General features: G+C 35.9%; 1 protein-coding gene across 2 annotated transcripts in view; it reads right to left on the bottom strand.

Annotated features, from left to right (window-relative positions):
* Scgdelta (sarcoglycan delta) overlaps nucleotides 1–8,376 on the bottom strand; it is a 306,288-nt gene extending 297,912 nt beyond the window's left edge. The window contains exons 1-2 of one of the 2 annotated variants that reach the window (XM_070313005.1): nucleotides 8,121–8,376; nucleotides 7,160–7,564 (exon numbers count right to left, since the gene is read on the bottom strand). The gene's annotated coding sequence lies outside the window, so the exon portion shown is untranslated. The other variant, XM_070313008.1, reaches the window with a different exon arrangement.
* Nucleotides 8,377–23,752: the final 15,376 nt, after the last annotated feature.

The following is a 23,752-nucleotide window of genomic DNA, read 5'->3' as shown; positions in this document are numbered from 1 at the left end:
GTAATCCATCATTTATACAATTATGTCCTTTGTTTAATTAAATTGCTGCATGTTTATATAGTTTGCCTTTATCGATAAAAATATAAATAATACTCTATGTGTCTTTAAAATTATTATCTCGAAATATACATATAACGGGATGAAGTATTTTACATTTTATTGTCTCTCGAAATCTCGCATAACTCGTGACGCGTGCGAGCTACACGAAGCGTACGATGATACCGTTCGCGAATTCCATCAAATCCCATCGATAAATTCACGCGGCACACGTGAAAGTTGTAAATTCGATAAATGCCGCACGCACGCCCGCCAAAGCCGCGCTCGCGGCTCGGTTACCCAGTTCATTCGTAAAAATTAACGCTTAAACCCGGATGGATAAAACGCCACTGAACGACCATTGATCCCCCGGTAAGCTCTCCGGTCGTGCTCCCTGATATCTGGCGCGGAATCGCGCGTGTATGCGGCGAGATTACACGTACGTGCTCGCCACTTGGACGGGATGGATCCCGGTGCGATGGGCAATGTATAGGGTGATCGCGAAAAAGAATCGGAAAATCTAAAAAGTGATATAGTGTCAATATTCACGAAAATAGGCGAAAAAGGGTAATCAATTAAAGGCGAATTAAATTTGACAGAAAGACACGTGATTTTTTTTTCTTCTTTCTTTTTTTAGCTTTTGTGAAGAATTTCAATAACGCATCTCAATTGATCTACATTTTAATTAATTTCTCAAAAAGCTTGCTTATACAGGGTGGCCCTGAACGTTCTAGCCAGACTTTGAGATCTTATAGGAAATTTAATTCTGAACAAAAAGTTTCCTATGAACATCGGGTCGAAAGATGCTTCCTTAAAAAGTTATCGCTCAAAAACCTCTGATGCAAAGGAAGGGCAAAAGGTGAAAAGAAAATAAAACTGAATAAATTTCTTGAAAAAACGATATAAAAAAAAATAATAAAAATCTTTTTCTTTTATGAAAATAAAATAAATCTTTTTAAACTAAAATAGCACGTAATAGTAAAAAATGAATAAACACGTGAAAAAACTAACTGTTTTCGAAATGTCCCCCCCCCCCCTAGCTCCAATACACTTTCGACATCGAGTAATGACCGATCTAGTCGCTTTACGGATTTCCTCCTGATTCAACTTTAATCGATCTAACAATAAGTAACAAAAGCACTTTTCGTACGTTCGAAACTGGTTATATCAAAATCTATGGAACGTACAACAATCATTTTGATCTCGTTTGAAAGAGAATTTAATTTTCTACAACTTTTGTTTCGGTACTTTTTGTTAAAAGACGCACATTTTCCATGATATTTGGAAAAATGTGTAAAATAATCACGATTTCAGAGATTCTTGAGCGATAATTTCCTAAGAAAGCATTTTTCGATCCATGTTTATAGGAAATATTTTGTTCGGAATTAAATTTCCCATAAGATCTCAAAAAGTCTGGCTGGAATATTTCGGGCCACCTTGTTATATTATCTATTAATATCAGCTTTTAAAAATAAATTTTTATAATCTCAGATTTCAAAAGAGATTTTTGCGAATCTATTATGTTAGCTCGATATATTTCTATGAATCCTATGTATCATTCATATTTGTGAATCTCTTTTTTTTTTTTACGTTACCCTAGATATCGGATAGTTTCCCTATCTCTCTCTTTCCGAGCCCTAACTTCCACACGGTCGGCGTATGTCCTCGTTATCGGCGCAATATTTCAGTTAGCGAGTGGAACGAAAGCGCTCCTGTAGGTGCAAAGCGAAAATCGAGCGCGATCGTATAAATTTCCCGATCGTAAAGAAAGATTCGTTTGTGCGCGTTTAACGGTTTTAAATTGCGACCGTTAGTAGAGATTGCGCGGGCGTTGAAGGTATGTTGTCGTATAGCGGCGTTATCGGAACAGTGTTATCGGTGATTATCATCAAACGCGAGAAAAGGGCTACAGAAAAGATTTAAACGTTTAGCGCTTTAAGATGGAAGCTCTCTGCGAGAGATAAATTAAATTTGAAGGTAGAAATAATTTTATCGACAACATCGTGCATATTATTAATTATTACTGGTAGCGTTATCGACATAATAATGACATTTATCATTAAACCTTTTAGCGAAAGTGAGAGAATCTTTATTTATAGTTTATCATTAATAAAAATATAATCATTAATAAAATGATGTAACATCACGTAATAGAAATGGATTGTCCGGAGAGATGGTTTCGAGAACCTCGAACGAATCGACGTTTCACTATAATATCATCGCGGATAACGAGGAACAAAGAGATAATGCTCAGATTGGAAATGTCCAACTACTGATATCTATTGTAACGCGGCACAATAGATTAGGGGCAAAAAATACGAGAGGAGTTATCAGTATCGAGGCAAGAGAAATACGCGATTGTTCCATAGCTCGATAATAAGGCGGAACGTGCGATTGGCAAGGGATTCAATACGAAAGAAATTCACCGATCGAAAAAATGTCGCCCGATATTATACGCTCTTAATGTCGCGGGAGAATGCTCTGAATTTAGCGCGCTTCTCCTCTTTCTCGATCTCTCTATCTCTTCTTTTTTTCTTTCTTTCTTTTTTCTTTCTTTTTTTTTCCCCCCCGTCCCGTTGTTCCGGATGCTCGATGTAGCCTACGCATAATTAAAGTCGTCGCGAACTTAGATTGGCGAGAATTGCGCATCCAGTCTTTGGCGAGATACGCGAGGAAATTGGTGCTCGCAGCGCAAGAAACTTCGGCGGGCTCTTTAATTGGGAGAGACGCTGTGCGAGATGCCGGAAATGGGAATCGACCTTGGGCCGCGGATATGCTTAAAATTTCGTTAAAGCGCTGAAAGGAAAGGCACATCGTGCCGAAATTCATTTCTCGAAACTGTTCGAGGATAACGTCGTTCTCCTCCGTTCAATAACATAGATGGATTAACCAAGATCGATGAATACAGCGAGTTTCTACAAGTATCCTTTTATATACCAAGCGCTTTATCAAACGTATCTATATTTTATTCTTAATTCAGTTTGAAAAAAAAAATATATATATATATATACATACATATATTTATAAAATAAAAAATACATGTTTTAATGAAAAATTTGTAATTTATTTTTAATTAATTTTATCTTTTGTCATTTATTTTTAATATATTACATATATTATACACAATATTTTAAAGAGTTTACATCAATTAAAAATAAATAATTTTCGATTGAAACTTATGAACTTTTTATTTCATCAGTTATAATTTATACAATTTATTATAAATATATAATTTATTTTGTTAATTAATGAATAATATTTATAATCGGTAAAAGCGAAATTTTACAAAATGATGTAAAATGATCGAGCAATTCGGCTGAATCGTGAGTGAAGGGATAATCGCATATAGGAACACTTCCCCAAAGGGCATTTAATGAGCTCTTTTCGCGACATTTCCGACCTGATTGAGTTCCGGAGAAAAAGTCGGCGATGGGATTCGCGTGCTTTCGTTTAGATATAATAATTGAGCGAACGTGACGGGAATATCCTCCTTCGGACGCGTTGCGCGATGAACAATTTCCGCGAATGAGAACTTTTTAGCAAGACATTTTAACGGGAGGGGCGAATACGATTCGCCGATAGGGAGGACGGATGGAAAGCCGCAGGGGTAACTTTCACGGTGGTAGAAGTAGCGGCGGGAGGGAATGTCGCACCTACGACTTTTAGAATCGTAAAATTTGAAATTGCCCCGGGAGCCATTTGCATGCCGCGTTTCGAGGGGATGGTTTGCCGCAAATTTATTCGTCTTCTCTCGTTTCCTGCCTCGTTTCTCGCCGAGTACCTACTCCTTTCCCTGCCTTCGATCTTCGCGCCCGGTGTGTGAATAGAATGAGTTCAGTACTTTTAGAGAGAGAGAGAGAGAGAGAGAGAGAGAGAGAGAGAGAGAGAGAGAGATGGAAATAACACTGAATACGAAATCTATCAGCAAGTAGTTGAGAGGTTGAATACTATGTACGAATTTATGGATAAAAAAAAATCCGTGTAACACGTATGTTTTTACTTGCGCGGGAAATAATATATACAGGGTGGCCCGGAACGTTTCAGCCAGACTTTATGAGATCTTGTGGGAAATTTAATTTTGAACAAAAAATTTTCTATAAACATGGATCGAAAAATGCTTTCTTAAGAAATTATCGCTCAAGAATCTCTGAAATCGTGATTATTTTACACATTTTTCCAAATATCATGGAAAATGTGCGTCTATTAACAAAAAGTATCGAAACAAAAGTTGTAGAAAATTAAATTCTCTTTCAAACGAGATCAAAATGATTGTTGTACGTTCCATAGATTTTGATATAACCAGTTTCGAGCGTACGAAAAGTGCTTTTGTTACTTATTGTTAGATCGATTAAAGTTGAATCAGGAGGAAATTTGTAAAGCGACTAGATCGGTCATTACTCGATGTCGAAAGTGTATTGGAGCTAGGGGGGGACATTTCGAAAACAGTTAGTTTTTTCACGTGTTTATTCATTTTTTACTATTACGTGCTATTTTAGTTTAAAAAGATTTATTTTATTTTCATAAAAGAAAAAGATTTTTTTTTTTTTTATATATCGTTTTTTCAAGAAATTTATTCAGTTTCATTTTCTTTTCATCTTTTGCCCTTCCTTTGCATCAGAGGTTTTTGAGCGATAACTTCTTAAGGAAGCATCTTTCGACCCATGTTTATAGGCAATTTTTTGTTCAGAAATTAAATTTCCTATAATATCTCAAAGTTTGGCCGGAACATTCGGAGCCACCCTGTATATTCGCATTATATGTAAATGTGTATGTGTGTACATTTATATAATATAAATATATATATATATATAATACAAAAAAATACAAAAATCTCTACACCATAAAAAAGTTTGTGAATTGATGTATATACATATGAGAAAACTTTCTAAATAAGCATTTTGTTTCAATTTTATCTCAATTTGACACATATAAGATTTTCGTCACAATTTAACAAGAAAATATGCTGTTCCTACGTTGCTAGTACAGCATATATGTGTCGCACGGAGGATGAAAGGGAATTTTTCATATACGTGGACGTGTTCAAAAATTCTACGTTATATCCTTGTCGTACGCACCCATATTAAGTTAGCCCCTCCACCAACGCCAAATTAAATCAAATACATCAAATAATTTAGTGCTAATTATGTGCTAATTAGTTGCCGTAGTCCGAATTTTGTTGCTCAAACCGTTTAGCAGGAATTTACATTCAAAGTGGGGGGTGCTAGCTTGACATTAAGCCAGCTCCCCCCATAGTGAAAAAAATATATATAAAGCTCGAATCAAAAAATAAAATACACTAGAATTTGTTGCTATTTTGTTGCTCTAAAATAACATAAAAATATTTTTTAAAAAGTATATTATTTAATTAATACCACTATATACTCAGTCTCGCCGCGCCGTACCATTCACTTGCGCGAAGTAAAAGTAAATAAAAAAATGTATCGCTCGCATGTATTTGGTACTGAAATAATCTGTGGACAATATACTGTCGAAATATATGAGAAACTGAATTTGTTGCTCGTCTTAAAGTATTAAAAATCGATACTTTGTCGCCGCGGACCCTATACGACGCGCTATTATATTATATAAACTAACTAAAAGAATTTGTTGCTCGCATGTTTTTGGTATTAAAATAATCTGTGGACAATATACTATCGAAATATATAAGAAACTGAATTTGTTGCTCCTCTTGCTTTTTTAAGAATGACGCGTTAAAGATATATGTTAAGATTACAGAGTGATCAGAGTTAAATAAAATGTAATCGTATTAATGATGATTTCGAATGCTAATCAAATAGTAAAATTAATGCGCTCAACGATTATAATTATGAAATCATTAATAATCATCAATGATGAATAATAGAAATAATCAAGGCAAAGATAATATGGTCAGTTTTAATTCTAAATATTTATATGATTATCAGATTATAAATAATTAATCAAAAAACAACTCGATTTTTCAATATCATCGTTTCCATAAATTAAAAAATAAATTGACATGCATATTGTTAATTTTGATAATTTTCATTCTCTAAAAATGACGCGTTAAGGATGTTAAGATTACAGAGTGATCAGAGTTAAATAAAATGTAATCGTATTAATGATGATTTCGAATGCTAATAAAATAGTAAAATTAATGCGCTCAACGATTATAATTATGAAATCATCAGTAATCATTAATGACGAATAACAGAAATAATCAAGGCAAAAATAATATGGTCAGTTTTAATTCTAAATATTTATATGATTAATTTTGTTAATGCACATGTTTGATAATTTTCATTTTCTAAAAATGACGCGTTAAAGATGTTAAGATTACAGAGTGATCAGAGTTAAATAAAATGTAATCGTATTAATGATGATTTCGAATGCTAATAAAATAGTAAAATTAATGCGCTCAACGATTATAATTATGAAATCATCAGTAATCATCAATGACGAATAATAGAAATAATCAAGGCAAAGATAATATGGTCAGTTTTAATTCTAAATATTTATATGATTAATTTTGTTAATGCACATGTTTGATAATTTTCATTTTCTAAAAATGACGCGTTAAAGATGTTAAGATTACAGAGTGATCAGAGTTAAATAAAATGTAATCGTATTAATGATGATTTCGAATGCTAATAAAATAGTAAAATTAATGCGCTCAACGATTATAATTATGAAATCATCAGTAATCATCAATGACGAATAATAGAAATAATCAAGGCAAAAATAATATGGTCAGTTTTAATTCTAAATATTTATATGATTAATTTTGTTAATGCACATGTTTGATAATTTTCATTTTCTAAAAATGACGCGTTAAAGATGTTAAGATTACAGAGTGATCAGAGTTAAATAAAATGTAATCGTATTAATGATGATTTCGAATGCTAATAAAATAGTAAAATTAATGCGCTCAACGATTATAATTATGAAATCATCAGTAATCATTAATGACGAATAACAGAAATAATCAAGGCAAAAATAATATAGTCAGTTATAATTCTAAATATTTATACATGAGCTATAAATCATTAATAAACCCCCCCCCCCCGATTTTTCAATACTATTGTTTCCATAAACTAAAAATTATATTGACAATTTTAAATGTTTAATAATAAATTCTACTGACCGACCGATGCACCGCCCTTGCATGTCTCACTTCTTTCCGTATCTGGTCATCGCGAGATCCTTTCCGTTTCCGGTTGCTCCCTTCGCTTCAAATTGAGACGAGACAGTCTATCAATTTGTCCACTCGTGCACAATCACTATTCTCATAATCACTATTTCACTCGTAGTCCAAAATCCGCCATATGCAATGACGCGGTAAAATTATTTCCATGCCGATTATAAACATGAAAGAACATATAATCGCGTATTAATAAATGGACGGAGACGATTTTCCGTGATTCTAATCGACATTCCCGATACTCACGACATCCACTTTATACACGGGATAAACTTGTGATGGATAAAAAAAGGCGAGAAATACGGAAAGAATATTTCAATCTCGCACGCTAACGCAATACGACGGTTACTGTAACGGTTACGGAAAATTTAGGCAGGTTGAGTAGTAGTAGATGGGGAGGGGGGAACGCGTCGTCGAATATCCGTTCCAGGAAAAGGAGCGAGCGCGTCTCTTCCAAGAAATAAACCGTACGCGAAGAATCCTGCGCGAGATAAATGAAACTAGCTCGAGCGACGCTCTTTTGCGATCTCGATTTATGAAATTGTGAATATAACTCTGAAAAAAGGATTACATTTGAAAACAATATTAAAGAATATTAAAGCAGAAACGTGTGGAACGCGACGCGCTTATATTTTCAACGCAATATTATTATATACGACAGCGAGTAAATTATTTCAGCGCCTAAAAATATGTTAAATAATGTATTCATCGATCGTTGTATCGTATTATAAAGTCGATATATCAAAACTACAAATTACTCTCGATTCGGATATTTCGAATATTCGTTCGGATGCGAAATTCATTTTCGATAGATAAAAGATGCGTGGGAAAAATCTTGTCGTTTGCGAGTATATATATATATCGAAAGATGCCTTAATCACGATTACACGGGTTAATATATTACACTCGGATAATCGCCTGTTATTCGATACAAGACCCCCCCGACACTCGTTCGTACGCGGATCTCACTTTCGACGGATAAAAAGACGCGAGAAACACGGAGCGCGACCGTAATTCGTCTTGAGACTCGCGCTTGTGCGAAGAGACTGACACGATTACGGAAAATTTAGGCTGGACGGATAGGTGAGGAGAGGGGAGGACCGCGTCGCCGAACGTCTCGGTACAGAAGCGTTCAAAAAAGTTGGATGAAAACATTCGGATATAAACAAAGAAGCGCGGCTCGAGAGAAAGAGAGAGAGAGAGCTTATATTACAAAATCTCGATCAATTTTCATGGCGAAACGATAATACAACGAGAATAATCGTTGAATAGAATGTGTAAGATTGAAGGAGGAATATATCTGAAAAGCAGCTCACACACCACATATGAACATTCCTAATAAAATATTCTTATTTAAGAGAAAAAAAAAATGTGTTCGGTTAGTCGACAGTTAGTCGACTATATTAACACGTCAGGTTTAATAATATTCATGGTTGTAAAATTGACCAATCACGGTCATTCGATTCTTGATTGGTGATTGGTTAGTTTTAAAACTATGGATGTTACTGAAATCCAATTAAGGGTGACGTGTCAACGTTAATCGATGTCTCTGAAATGCCGCGAGAAACCACGAGTACCAACAGCTAAATGAGAAATTTTACAATTGGTGAAGCTTCGCGTCGCGTTTTTCACACGTTTCGTATTTCAATATACTTTAATATTCTTTTAAAATATATGATTCTTCTTCAATTATATGTATAATTTCGCCAGAAAATAATCGCGAGATTGCAAAAGTATCGCTCGAGCTTCGTTATCTTATCCTTGTTCGTATCGCGAAGGTTTTTTGGCGCACGATTTTTTTCTCGCAAAAAACTCGCTCGCTCCTGTTCTTGGAAGAGATATTCGACGACATTCCCCTCCCCTCCCCCCACCTATCCGTCCAGCCTAAATTTTCCGTAACGCTCTTCGCACAAGCGCGATTATCGAGACGTATTATTTGTTGCTATTTTGTTGCTCTAAAATAACATAAAAATATTTTTAAAAAAGTATATTATTTAATTAATATCACTATATACTCAGTCTCGCCGCGCCGTACCATTCACTTGCGCGAAGTAAAAGTAAATAAAAAAATGTATCGCTCGCATGTATTTGGTACTAAAATAATCTGTGGACGATATACTATCGAAATATATGAGAAACTGAATTTGTTGCTCGTCTTAAAGTATTAAAAATCGATACTTTGTCGCCGCGGACCCTATACGACGCGCTCTTATATTATATAAATTAACTAAAAGAATTTGTTGCTCTCATGTTTTTGGTACTAAAATAATCTGTGGACAATATACTATCGAAATATATAAGAAACTGAATTTGTTGCTCGTCTTAAAGTATTAAAAATCGATACTTTGTCGCCGCGGACCCTATACGACGCGCTCTTATATTATATAAATTAACTAAAAGAATTTGTTGCTCGCATGTTTTGGGTACTAAAATAATCTGTGGACGATGTACTATCGAAATATATAAGAATCTATAAAAAAGAAGGAACGCGAGATAGTCGTGCGCGACGCGGATCCGATGTCAAAACAAAACGTGCCTTTATCTACTTTCAGACGATACAAAGCGCTGCCGAACATTTCGGCACGATGACATGAAAAGGCTTCTCTTTTCAAGAAACATATATACTACATATTGGCGTAAGACACTGCTATGTCTTTTTATATATATACATATATGCAAAACTGTTTGAAATTAACAAAAATGAAATTTCGAGATATAGAACGATAAAAGATAATCATATGTATTCTGTAAAGAGCAACAAATTCAAACTTTTATATATCTCGATAGTATATGGTCCACAGATTATTTTAATACCAAAAACATGCGAGCAACAAATTCTTTTAGTTAATTTATATAATATAAGAGCGCGTCGTATAGGGTCCGCGACGACAAAGTATCGATTTTTAATACTTTAAGACGAGCAACAAATTCAGTTTCTCATATATTTCGACAGTATATTGTCCACAGATTATTTTAGTACCAAATACATGCGAGCGATACATTTTTTTATTTACTTTTACTTCGCGCAAGTGAATGGTACGGCGCGGCGAGACTGAGTATATAGTGGTATTAATTAAATTATATACTTTTTTAAAAATATTTTTATGTTATTTTAGAGCAACAAAATAGCAACAAATTCTAGTGTATTTTATTTTTTGATTCGAGCATTCTATATATTTTTTTCACTATGGGGGGGGGGCTGGCTTAATGTCAAGCTAACACCCCCCACTTTGAATGTAAATTCCTGCTAAACGGTTTGAGCAACAAAATTCGGACTACGGCAACTAATTAGCACATAATTAGCACTAAATTATTTGATGTATTTGATTTAATTTGGCGTTGGTGGGGGTGGGGGGGGCTAACTTAATATGGGTGTCTAAAATTCTACCAATAAAGGAGGGAAGAAAAAGAAAGAGATAAAAATTTATAAATTCATCTCTAAATAAATTCCAGCTATTAAATATAACAAAAAATTTCTGTTATATTTAATATATAAAATTTATCCGTCTCCTCCTGTTTTAACATATAACTAAGCTAATCATTTAATATTTGTGAAAAGTATATATAATTAAAAAAATTTTCTTTATACGTATCGCACAGAAATTTCCATTTTAATCCGTCAAACGAAATTTCTGTGCTAGCTCCGATTTAGCGCCGCTATTACAAAAGCTGTTTTAACGCAACGTTTAGGCTTTATACACGCGCATTACACGGCCTAATTCTAACGTTTATCAGGATTAACGCTAAACGCAACCATGTAATAGCGCGCCATTCCACTGTATTAGATGTATACTGGATGCGACTGTGCTACGTGATGGTGGCACTAGGCGTTAAATGGAAATTGTTCCGCGAGTAACGGGCTCTCCAAAGCTGTCAAAGCCGCGAAATCCGTCGCTAGTTTTCCTTACGACACACCGAACGTTGAATTACTTTCCAAACGGAAAGACGACGGATCCTTCGCTATGCGTAAAAAGAAAGGGGGCAGAGAGAGAGAGAGAGAGAGAGAGAGAATCGCTACCCGAGAGCGAGAAACAAGAAAGCGGGTCACATTGATCGATCGATATACGGAAACGGCGCGTAGATATGCGACAATCGACAATATAACCAACGTATCGCGCCTTGGGCTGTTTCCTTATCTATAGAGCCGATCAACGAGTACACGGGGCTGGTAGCGAATCGTCGTCTGAAAAGCCGATAGGAAGTTGCTACTATCAGCGAGAACCGATTATACGCTACGCGGCTTTATTGCCGTTAGATAACTCGTTTGACTTACTTGGGGAATCATTGCTGGCGATCGTGCCCGATTCCAACCTTTGCGTTACTTCGGACGTGAAGCTATCAACCGCTTCGATCTCTCCCCGTGATCTGAAATATAAATTATTAGCAATTATTTTCTGACCTCTCTCTCTCTCTCTCTCTCTCTCTCTCTATTTTGTTTTATATTTTCTATATTATTAACAATATTATGAATTGTATATTATTAAAGATTATATTATTAATTCTATATTATTAAAAATATATTCTAATATTTTTATCCTAGGAAATATTATTAATTAATTAATAATTTCATTCGCGATATTATTAAAATATATTAATAATTAAATTTTGTACACCCTTATAATTGCTTTAACCGATCTGTAGATACGCGATAACAGTAGTGACTATGTGATCGGTGGTTTGTATTTAAAGTGGAATACGCTATAAGAATCGACCGCAATCGTAATGTCTGTCCGGAGAATGATTTATACTACTGCGGTCAACTTAATCCCGTGGCTTATTCCCTATAGTGTCGATGAACTCGGAGAAGGAGCCTCTCGCGAGCGCGACGAGAGAAGATGGAAGACGTATCATTTTCTACAAGTTGAACGCATCTCGGAATATCTAAATTCATTACCGTTTCTTTCGCAAAGTTTAATTGAATAAGAGGCGCGAGACGAAGAGCTTACCGTAAATCCAAAGACAATGGCAAAGTAGGATATTAATACGGGGCGAGGAACAGAAAAGATAAAGATCGCGAAGTCAGGAAATTAATAAATGCCTATACAAATATATATTTCTCACGCGAATAAACTACATAGCGATTCAGTAATTAAGCATGTATGTGTATCATACGTCAAAACATTGACAAAAGCTTGACAAGTTTGACGAGGAAAAAACATTGGGCAGCGAAATAAAAATTTTCGCATATATTAATAAATATTTGTATACAAAACTTCATTTAAATTCACTAACTCGTTTAAAAATAATTTTAAAAAATAATAGCAAAATACTTAAATTACTCGGGTTTTTTTTTTTTCTTTTCCTACAATTGATTTCAATGAGTATTCACGATCAAAAGTTCTTGTCCTAAATAAGGAAAAATATTAATTACAACTGTTTTCTTTTATGAAGACGTCAAAACCTATATTATTTTTTTGATACTTTAATTTTTTCTCATAATCCAAATTTATTTATTTGATTTTCCAAAATATAAGAAATATATCGTCTGTTTTAATTTTGACAGTTTTTTTGTTTTGTTTCTTGCAATTGATTTCAATGAGTATTCACGATCAAAAGTTCTTGTCCTAAATAAGGAAAAATATTAATTACAACTGTTTTCTTTTATGAAGACGTCAAAACCTATATTATTTTTTTGATACTTTAATTTTTTCTCATAATCCAAATTTATTTATTTGATTTTCCAAAATACAATATAAGAAATATATCGTCTGTTTTAATTTTGACAGTTTTTTTTTTTTTTTTTTGCTACTATTGTACGGCCGAAACATCCTCAAAGTTTCGAACAGATAGGAAGAAAGAGAGAAACTTATATCGAGTCGACCGAAAGACGTTCTTACTCACAGAGACATTAACGAGTTCGGGATGAAAAGGTCTCGCGCGCGCGATAGGAGTACCGGGTGTGTATTAATTCCGCGTGTCTCGTGCTTCCGCGACCTGCGCAATTATCCGACCGGGCTCGACGTTTAAATTGCGAAAGTTGAGGGATGATACTCTCGCGACCCGAACTTCATTACGATTTTTCACAAAACTCGCAATCAGGTAAATAACTCGATTTCGACCGGCGCAAACTCTTATTGCCCGCCGCCATACGACGCGAGTTCTCTTTAGCGCACGCCTAACAGGATCGCGAGATGAGATTACGAATTTATCGATTCGCGTAGCTCAAAAACCGGCGGATGAAACACGTTCGCGCGCTTTGCAAGCTCGTCAAAGGTGTATGAAAAAAAAAGGGGGGAAAAAAAATAAAAATAGAGGCGCCGTTCTTTTTTTTCGTTTTTTTTTTTTCTATCGAGATTTAAATCAGGAAAATATATTTGCTCGAGGTTGTCTTAAAATTATTTCTTCCTACACTTGACTTTTATGGTTCGTTATATGGTGGCCGAGAGAGAATGTATAATTAAAGAAATTTAAAAAAATAGTAATATATCTCCGACAATATCTATTTTATGACGCGGGGCTAGTCAATCTGATCGAATGACATGACCGACTCAATTTTCAGGGGTGACAAAAGCATTCGTAGAAATTGAATATGTCCAGAACGATACCGATTAAATTCGCGATTGAATCTCCTTCGTGTATGTACCATACGCGTATATACAATACGAGAAGATTTATTGAAAATGGAATATCTCAATAATATCTCTGTCCTTCTCCGATACATAATTCGATTCTCTTAGGTATTCTGCTCCACTTTTCACCGTTAACCGAGAGGCAACAATAGCTGGTTAAAAAGGTAACAAAGTGACATCATTTCCTGAATTCGCGGCATGCCGCGAGTCACTGTAGACGTGTGGGAGGCGAGGAACAATGACAAAGGGAGAAGACGAGGGAAGAGGCTGTCAGATAGTAAAGCCGCGATAGCTAGATTCTCGCTGAACCTCCTACTCTGTCCCTCTCTCTCTCTCTCTCTCTCTCTCTTTATATATATGTATCATCTCTTTCCGCGTACAATGTACCCCGTGTGCACAATGCGTGCGTGCGTGCGTGCGCGTGTGTCGCTCTCGCTCGTTGGCGCGAGCAAACGTGAAACGTCGAGCAAACGGCACGCTCGAATCATATCTCGAACGGAAGGCGCGCAACGTGCATTGTTTCGTACGAGCGGCAACGCCTGACGTCGTCGACGACATTTCCTTCGCACTTTACACCCGCCTATATACACATGACACGCACACACACACTTCCTCTCTCTCTCTCCCTCTCTCTCTCTCAAATTCGGTATCTCAACATCCTGCTTTCCATTTCGCGTATACCATATACGGTGTTCCGGACGTTCTCAACACCGTCTTCTTTCCAGAATGTCGAGAACGAGAAGAATGTTAGATATTTTAGGAGATGGAATTAAAAAAAATTTGTTGTTAAAAAAAAAATATTTATTCAAATACTTGCAAAGCAATTAATTATTTCAATCGAGCAGCAAATATATATTTGAATTGGTAAAATATATGAAATAAAAGCGAACTATGCTTTTATTTGCAAATAGAAAATTATATTAAATTTTTTATCTTTATTATAATCCAAATTACTTTCCTAAAAAAAAAAAAAAAAAAAAAAAAAAAAATTTTTGGCTGCTTGTCTCAAAAATACAGGCTTCCTTTAATAAATAATTTTTCATTTTTGAATAAATGTTTTCTTTTATATTAAAATTTTTAATGATTTTTTTTTTTAAATTATAATTTTTATATTACATGCAACTAATAATTTATTTAATATAACGAAACATTTTTTTAAATCGAGTATGCGTGTATTGAAGTAAAAAAAAAAAAAAAATCAAAATTGACAAAATGTATTTAGTTGAGCAACAAAAATTTATACGCAGAATTTCTCTTCGTTAGAATAAAATCTCATTTTTCTTCAGATAAAATTACAAAGGCGATTTTTATAAATATACTTAATGAAAAATATTTCTCTCTCTCTTAGAAAGTATGTAAATTTTTCATACACGCACATATACTCACACACAGATCGTGTTTCGCATTTATAGAAATACTGTCTACAGCCATAAAAAGTTGAAATTTTTTGAAAACTCTCGTTTAAAAGAAAAAAAAAAAAAAACAATAAATTTCGTAACACGTCGTAATCAGCGAGTATCTAGCTACAACAAGTATAAAAAGCAATTATCGCATATTCCTATATATTTCCGATTCATCGCGAAGCCCACGAGTTTAGCCTAGTAACGAGTCTCCATTAAAAAAAAAAAAAAAAAAAATTCCTTTCGCCCATCGTGACCAGCCCGTCAGCAATAACAGCAGCAACCCAGCCAAAGTCTCAACGCGAAGCGGACGTCTCCCTTTCCTTCCTGTTTGCCGGTGCCGTTCCACCCTCCCCGTCGCTTCGCAGCGTAATTTTATTTCTCCGATTTTAAGCGACGCTCGGGGCCCTAATTTCGTTAAATGAGTTGTTTGCTAACTCGGTTAAATTCGCGAGCAGCCAGCCAGTCAGCCAGTCAGCCAGCCAGCCAGCCAGCCAGCCAGCCATCTAGGCAGGAGAGGCAGCAGCAGTCTAGTCAGACAGGCATGCGGCTCTTCCTGGCCGGTCGACCGACCAACCAGCACTGAACCGGTCGACGGGGTCTCGTACGGGTAATGGTTTGACATGGTTATTGACGTTTCAGGCCGAAATCTAATTATTTGATATACGTGCTTGTCTGCCGTCACTGCGGCATACAGATACGTCAACCATCAACGTGGTGCACCTCCCGTTGACCTTCTCTCTCGCGCTCCAACTCCCTATCGTCATTCTTGCCACGACGCTTTCCGACTATCTCTGGTACCATAGCTGCGCATGAGTTACAAATTTTCCAAAGCATATTAACACTTCTTCTAATGTAGATAATGAAAAGTTCGAAGAAAATGGTATCGATGAATGAGAAAAGTTTAAATTAAAGTGAGTTGTTAATATGGCAACTTCTAAAGTAAAGCATTCTAGACTATTTCAAATATTTCCTTATAATTAAAATTATAAGAATATTATAAGATTATTATATTATCAAATTTATATTTATATTTGAAATATATATCTTCTTTTTTAGATAGGTAAAACATATTTAGAAGCATCATGGAGAGAGAGAGAGAGAGAGAGAAACTAGAAATGATTCAATATTTTATTTAAAATCATTTTAATATCTTATCACCTTATATAAAACTCATCCATCTCTCTTTCTCTCTCTCTCTCTCTCTCTCTTGTTAAAAAATATATCGGTTAAAATTTTTGTTTTAAATATCTAACACATTCATGTATTAATTTAACATATTGCTATTGTGTTAATTAAATTCAAATGTAAAAGTATCAACAATAAACAATTGAAAGGTAAAAATAACACGATGCGCATATATTTTTGATTTTACACAATAGACACGTTTCGCATTATTAGCGATAGAATCTATCTGTTAAAATTTGTAGGAAAAAAAATATTGATTTTATTCTACAATAGGAGTAGGAGTAACTACGGACCCGTCAATAACATTTTTTCCATGTTTATCATATCGTTAAAAATATATTGATTTTACACAAAATTTATTTCAAATTACTATAAATTGTGCATTCATTTTGCGTTGAGATATTAACATAGTATTAATGTCACCATTTAACACGCATATTCATATTATGTTAAATTGACAGAAAAATTTGTGTAGATCATTTAGGACGTGCAATATATATTAAATTTAAATCAAATTTTCGAACTATTACGCGTCATAATAATTATTTCGTAGATGATGTAGAATCATTTAGAGAGAGATGAATCATATTTAGCATAGAAATATCACAGAGGGAGAGAGAGAGAAATTATATAAATGAGCACGTAATTGAAAATAAAAACATTCCAATACTTTATTTCAAACCATTTTAATATCTCATCACCTTATATAAAACTCATCTACGTATATATGTACGTGTGTACATATTATTACGTGTACGCGCGCTCGTGAATGTTTGAAAAACTTGTGTCGAAATGTAATTAAATCGTGGCATACGAGATGCGATGCCGGCAAATACTCGATACAGCCATGCGTCAAGCATGCGCGCACTATCAAAGTACTGTTAGTTAGCATCCGATCATACAAGAGCGCTCGGTTGCGCTACTCTGTAACAGCGTTACGTTATAGGCCGTCTCGCATAATACGCTCTTCCCTACCACCCCCTCTTCCCGCTCCTCCACGCAACTCCCGAGTCTTCCTCCCGGCGTCCGCGAGGGTTGAATCTCGGGGCAACCAACTATCGTGATGGTTGACTATAGTCGGTGCACTATACGGTTTATGCGATGGCGTACTTAACATAATTACAAGACATCGTAGCATTGTTCCCATGATATCGCGATGCTGCCTCTGGGACGAACGCCAGTGGAGATCGAACTTTAATCGCGTTTTTCGATTACTGATTTTTCGATTCAATCTAGCGCGATCGGTTATCTTTCAAAAAAAAAAAAAAAAAAAAAATGTCCTACATGTTACGTATCGTTGTAATCTAAGTTCGCGAGCGAAGCGTAAAGTTGGATGAATATCCGTCCCTTTCGTAATTTTAATCATTGCCGGACGAAGGACCAAAAATCGCCATTTTACAGGCGGATAAAAGATTATACTCAAAATCGATCGCGGATTTTCATCTCGGCGGAACCCCCTCGTCTCTCAAAGGGAAGAGAGCGATCGACCAGAGATTTTCATCGAATATCGCGGACGAGTCAGCTTTACGCGTATGGAAGTTTAATCGATTAATGCGACAAAAAAAAAAGGAAGGAATGGAGGGAGGGAGGGGGGGGTGAAGGAGGAAAGGGACAAGTACCTTCCCGGGATGCGTCTCTATCGCTTCGACACTCCAGCAACAACCATCCCTCTCTATCCATTTCACGCGCGCCGACGCCTTTCTTCCTCTCCTTCCCCGATATATTTTTTTTTTTTTCGTCTACTGATAGGAAAGCGCTGTCAGTTGCGCTTTTCGCAAAGCTCTCGTTCGGCGCTTTGCGAAAAAAGCTTTTCCGCGACGGGAGAGCACGCGTAGCACGCGGGTAGCGGGACATCCGGACTCGCATGTTTGCGAGTCACACATATACGCATACACATACACACTCATCCTTATATGTGGAAAAACACACTTATACGCGTACAGGGGGTATACTCTCGGTAGCTCTCATCTCGCGATACAGCGGTTGAACTTTACGCTCTGGTCGCTCGTGTATACACGCTCGCGTGTTCACCTCTACATGGTGTCTTGACAGGGAAGTAACATCGTAATTTCATTAGGTATCCCACTCATCGACTCATTCGCTCCCCGCTCATCCTCTCCGGTCGCCTCATCTCTCTTGCGAAGATATGCAAACAATGCCTGTCAACCTCTCTGTCTCTCTCTCTCTCTCTCGCGCGCGCGCGCGCTCTCTGTTTTTCTCCCTTGAAGTCACCCCCATGGCCGTCTCCTTTATTGTCGACTATCCTCCTTCTTCGTATCTCCCAACCTCGATAACGGACAGCGAATAAATCGAATGCGCTTATTATTAACTCGGTTAATGCTGATTAGCGGCCGCTCGCGGAATATTTAACACGGGCACGGCTTACAATAATTTCGCGTCGCTCGCGTCGCGCTCTCATGTAATATCATCGTAAGCGCTGATTAAACGGCGAGCCGGCCGTAACGATCGCGATATGATACGGTGACCGCGGTAATTTTGTCGAGAGTATTACGGACGCGGTAATGGAATCGATAATAATTACACGGCCGTGAGAGCAGCGCGTTATTCTCTGGACAGACTTTTTTCAAAGGCCATCTCCCACCGGCTTTACTCCTGTCTGGGTTAGCGGACTACAGAGTGTTAAATGTCCTCCTGGATTAACGTTCCCGGAACTTTGGAATGAATTTCTACACACTTGTGTCCTCCTTATTAACGGAAATACCGATGAAAATCATTGTTTTATATTAGATTTCAATTTTCCATATTAAATATCTCCTTTAAACTAACAATTAAGTCTCTAGATATCGTTGTATACAAAGCGTACACGAGGTTTAATTGAATTGAAATTAAATTACTTCATAATTTAATGAAAAGGAAGATCGGCTGTATTTTTCTGCAACTAAATTAAATCTAAATGATTTGACGAAATCAACAATTGCGTCCATCTGTTTTACGTTACATTTCTGATAACAATATCAATTTCACAAGCACGTATCAATGTGTCATATAAAATGAAACATCATTCTATTTATTCATAACGCGATTTGTAAAGAAGACTATCAATATTTATTAAGATCGGGATATTTGTCATTAAATTGATAAAGCGTCGAGTTAATTTTTCCTGCATTAGCTTCCTCGTCTATTCCTTAATCAAAATTACATCATAAACGCGTGTGCATTTTAATCTTCGCATTTAATTATCTTCTATGAAATCTAATAATTCTAATATTATTTCTTATGAGAAATATAACTCTATCATGATCTACGCAATACATTGTAAAATTCAGAACGAGGATGAAAAGAAAGGAGAAAAATTTTGCGAATGTAAATGCGAATGGACGAGAGGAACATCAAGAGAAGGAGCCAAGCACATGGACGCAGACGTCCGGGTTTCGTGACAGGCGAGCCGTTTGTAAAACTTGGTTCGTTGTCGACGAAACCTGCACGATCTGCAACCACGTCGACGATGCGTCATCGCGGTGGAGATGCCTCGAGTTTCATTCGCGCGTATGCCGGAAATAACGTGCGGCGTTATATAAAAATCGCGATACCACGAACAAAAATCCTAACGCGTCAAACATCGATGCGAAACATCCGTCACCGCGAAGCGTGGCGAGTAATATATATCGCGAGGAAAATTGAAGCGAGTACGCGCGAGCGTATCGTATAAATGCACGATCCTCCGCGTATAAAAGCAAATAGGGAACATAATTAAAACGGAAGAGCAAAATGTATAATAAATATTCTGTCGAGTAAAAAAATACAGGCGTATAATTAAAAATGAATTATTTAGAATACAATCAAAGATAATTCTCCTTTTACAGTGATATACTTTTGCGACAAAATTGTTTTCGATGAAGTTGCATGTAACTGCAATATTCTTTAATAATTAGACGTGCTTTGCATGAAATTGCCTTTTTTACGTCGTTCTCGTAAATGTAAACTTACAATACACATACTACGGTTGAGTAAGGAAAACAATTCTAATCAGAATAACAGGATATAATGTAGTTATAAAAATAAAAGCTTCGTAACATCGACAATAATTGGCTTTAGCTATCTTTTTCTAGGATAACAGTAGTTGTGAGTAGTACTTCGCCTCATTTTGATCAGAAAATGAGTTTCATACTTTTCAATAATAATTACGCGCAAAATAAATGTTTCCTCTTCTTCTCCTCCCCACGAAAAAAAAAACAAAAACAAAAAAAAACAGATTATATTACACGATACCTCTCATATGGTCAATATGCGATTATATCGTGCTAAAAGCGACTCATAACTTGTTTGATAATACCACTTTAGAGCCACTCCGAGAATCGTGATCTCAGGATCTCAGGAACAGATTAATATAAGCAGCTTCTTCTCGAGAAATTGGATAAGCTCGTCCTTAAATTAAATAAATGTTACCCTTCGTTACCAAGCCAAAGTTATCGAATTAGAAAAGGGGCGCGTAAGCCAAAACGCTGCTTTGAGAGGAAAATGCGCGCATATTTTAAAATTTTTATTCTATCTTATAGAATACTTTTAGAGACATAAACCACAACTCTATTAAATATTAACAGAATTTTAGTTGTCCCTCCAGGTATATTTTGTAAGACAGAGTGAAAACTTTAAATGCCTTCTTCTTCACACAATATAACGCATTAATGTTCTCTTTCCAGCCCTTGCTATAATTCATAAATTAGTATCTACACAGTTAAAAGAAATTTGGCTTAAATTTAACATATCTCGCATGTCCCGGAGAATCCATAAAAATTTTCGCGTTAAATCAACGTAATATGGATATATCAAATAATGACATTAATAATATTTCAACATAAAATGAATGCAAACTTTATACTAACTTGAAAGAAATTTTGTGTAAAATCAACTTATCTTTAATGATAAAATTAACTTGGAAAACTATTATTGACGGTCTATCACTCTCACTCTCACTCCTATCGTAGAAAAAAATCAACATTTTTTTTTTCTGTAAATTTTAACATCCTATAATAATACGGAACATGTGCCTATTGCGTAAAATTAACAATACGTGCGTATTGTGTTATTTTTTTCTCAGCTGTTTTAATAATTTGAGTTCAATTAAGAAAACAGCAATGTGTGCGTCAAATGAACACATTGAGTGTGTTAAATATTTAAGAAATAAAAAATTTAACCGTCATATTTTTTAAATACAAATTTTCCAACAATGTATTTATGTATCTTTCGTAATCTTTGATACTTTTGATACCAGCATTTCTCGACACGTCAAAGATCGCGACAAATCCCGACAGAATCCTCAACGTCTCTCGGTAGTTCATGCGAACGGATGCTCAAGAAGGGTGAAGCAGCCGATCTAACCAAGTAGCGGGGATCACTCGAGGTCTGCTTAGGGGTTTCCTTAACTCGAGATTAACCCGAGGTTAATTCACTTAGGAGAACTTGGCCCGGGCACTGCTCCGAGCTGCTATTAAGTATTACTACGCGGATTAGTCTTAGCAGTTTAATCGAGTCCCCTGCAACGATGCCGACGCATACGCAGCTCACGCATGCACACGCGGCGACTCACGCACGCGCTTACGCGCGAATTTACGCGAACGCGTGTCCTGAAGGAGTGCATAGCTAAAACTTCTTCTCGAAAATGATGCCGGAGGCTGTCATGTTTATCTTAATGATATAGGAGATGAAACGACTTTTCGGGATTATCGCGAACCAAGGAATAAAGCGATGTTTATTATTATTGTAAAACGATGCAGTTGCGCTTCTACTACGCATTATCACATAAATTACACATGTTATCTCCGTGTGTCGTTTTAATTAGTACGCCAAATAATAATGCTAATTTTCAACCTCACAATCGTGAAAGGATTTATAGAAAAAGATCCCTGTTATACGCCTGATACGCGGTCCTTTCTCCTGCTTTTACGCCTGACCTTTTTATCTCATAAATATAAAAAAGAGCGCAAATTAAAACATGTATACGCTAAATTAATAGAAAATATTTCTTCAAACAAGTTCTCATAATTCTTGCCCTTTTCCTTTCTTTGTAGAATTTTTGTAATATTATATTATATTGAAATATCTTTTAATATGAAGATCTTTACAGGATGATATACAATAAACACCGATTTGTACGCAATATTTTTTATGTCCACTACTTTTGTTTCGTATATGTAAAACGCTGAAAAATATATAACATTAATATAAAATTTTCCGTTACTCACTTTTCTACACCTGACAAATATCTATCTATGTAAACTTTCATGAATATTAAGAAAAAAAAAAAAAAAGAAAAAAAAACACCTTTCAGTCCCAAAAAATAAAACTTTTATATAATAATTCTTTCTTATAGAATATTAAAATGTTCGATATGTAAAACGTTATCCTTTTTGTAAAGAGCTTATATTTCAAACTATTAATTTTTATTATATCATTAATGAAAGTATACTTATATTATCTTAATTCTTCAATAAAAATTATAAAACAAATTTATTTAATTGTAATAATAAAATTTTTTAACAACAAATTACTATTATCCTTAAACGACATATGGTACACGTCCATTCCCCTCGAGTCCTGCAATGTTACACGTTTCCTTCTTTTCGCCGTCCCTCATATATATATATATATATATATATATATATATATATATATATGTGTCCGTCGACAGACCGTTTCTCTCTTCTCGTCGTCTCCGCTTGTTTCCCGACTTCGTTAATTAGAAACGCGTCACGTATTAGCCATTAACGCGGCGACAGAAACGAGTATCTTTCTCGCGTGCGCCGGCACCCTTTGACACCTGAAATGACCGCCGCTGACTGGTTACCGGGGATATCGGAAATCATAACGTATCGGCATGCACACGGCATAATAACGAGGGCAGGGACCGCGATGCGTAATGACGATTGTCTATTACCTGCGAATGGCCCGGGCAACGACGAACGTGACTCGCGCGCTGACATTCTCGTCCCAAGTAGAAATCTTTATCAAACCGAGAGCATCGATCTTTTCACGTCAATCTTCAAACACGGTATATATCGAAGTAATACTATAATAGTCAATTTCTCTCTCTCTCTCTCTCTCTCTTTTTAAATGTTTCTCCTTAAATGTTTATACGAAACGTTCGAAATAAAAGTGGACAAAGTTCAAAATTTATCAAGCTCATTATATATCTTTCTGTCCCTGTCTCTGTCTCTGTCTCTGTCTCTGTCTCTGTCTCTGTCTCTGTCTCTGTCTCTGTCTCTGTCTCTGTCTCTGTCTCTGTCTCTGTCTCTGTCTCTGTCTCTGTCTCTGTCTCTGTCTCTGTCTCTGTCTCTGTCTCTGTCTCTGTCTATCTGTGCAGGTGGCCTTTCCGCACGGGCGCCGTTCAATACTCACGTATGAATAGCGATGCGGAATCG

The sequence above is a fragment of the Polyergus mexicanus genome, unplaced genomic scaffold (assembly GCF_030449975.1).
Source record: "Polyergus mexicanus isolate NDT 795.1 unplaced genomic scaffold, iyPolMexi1.0 SCAF_23, whole genome shotgun sequence".
Lineage (NCBI taxonomy): Eukaryota > Metazoa > Arthropoda > Insecta > Hymenoptera > Formicidae > Polyergus > Polyergus mexicanus.
This window is presented reverse-complemented; position numbering and strand designations above follow the sequence as displayed.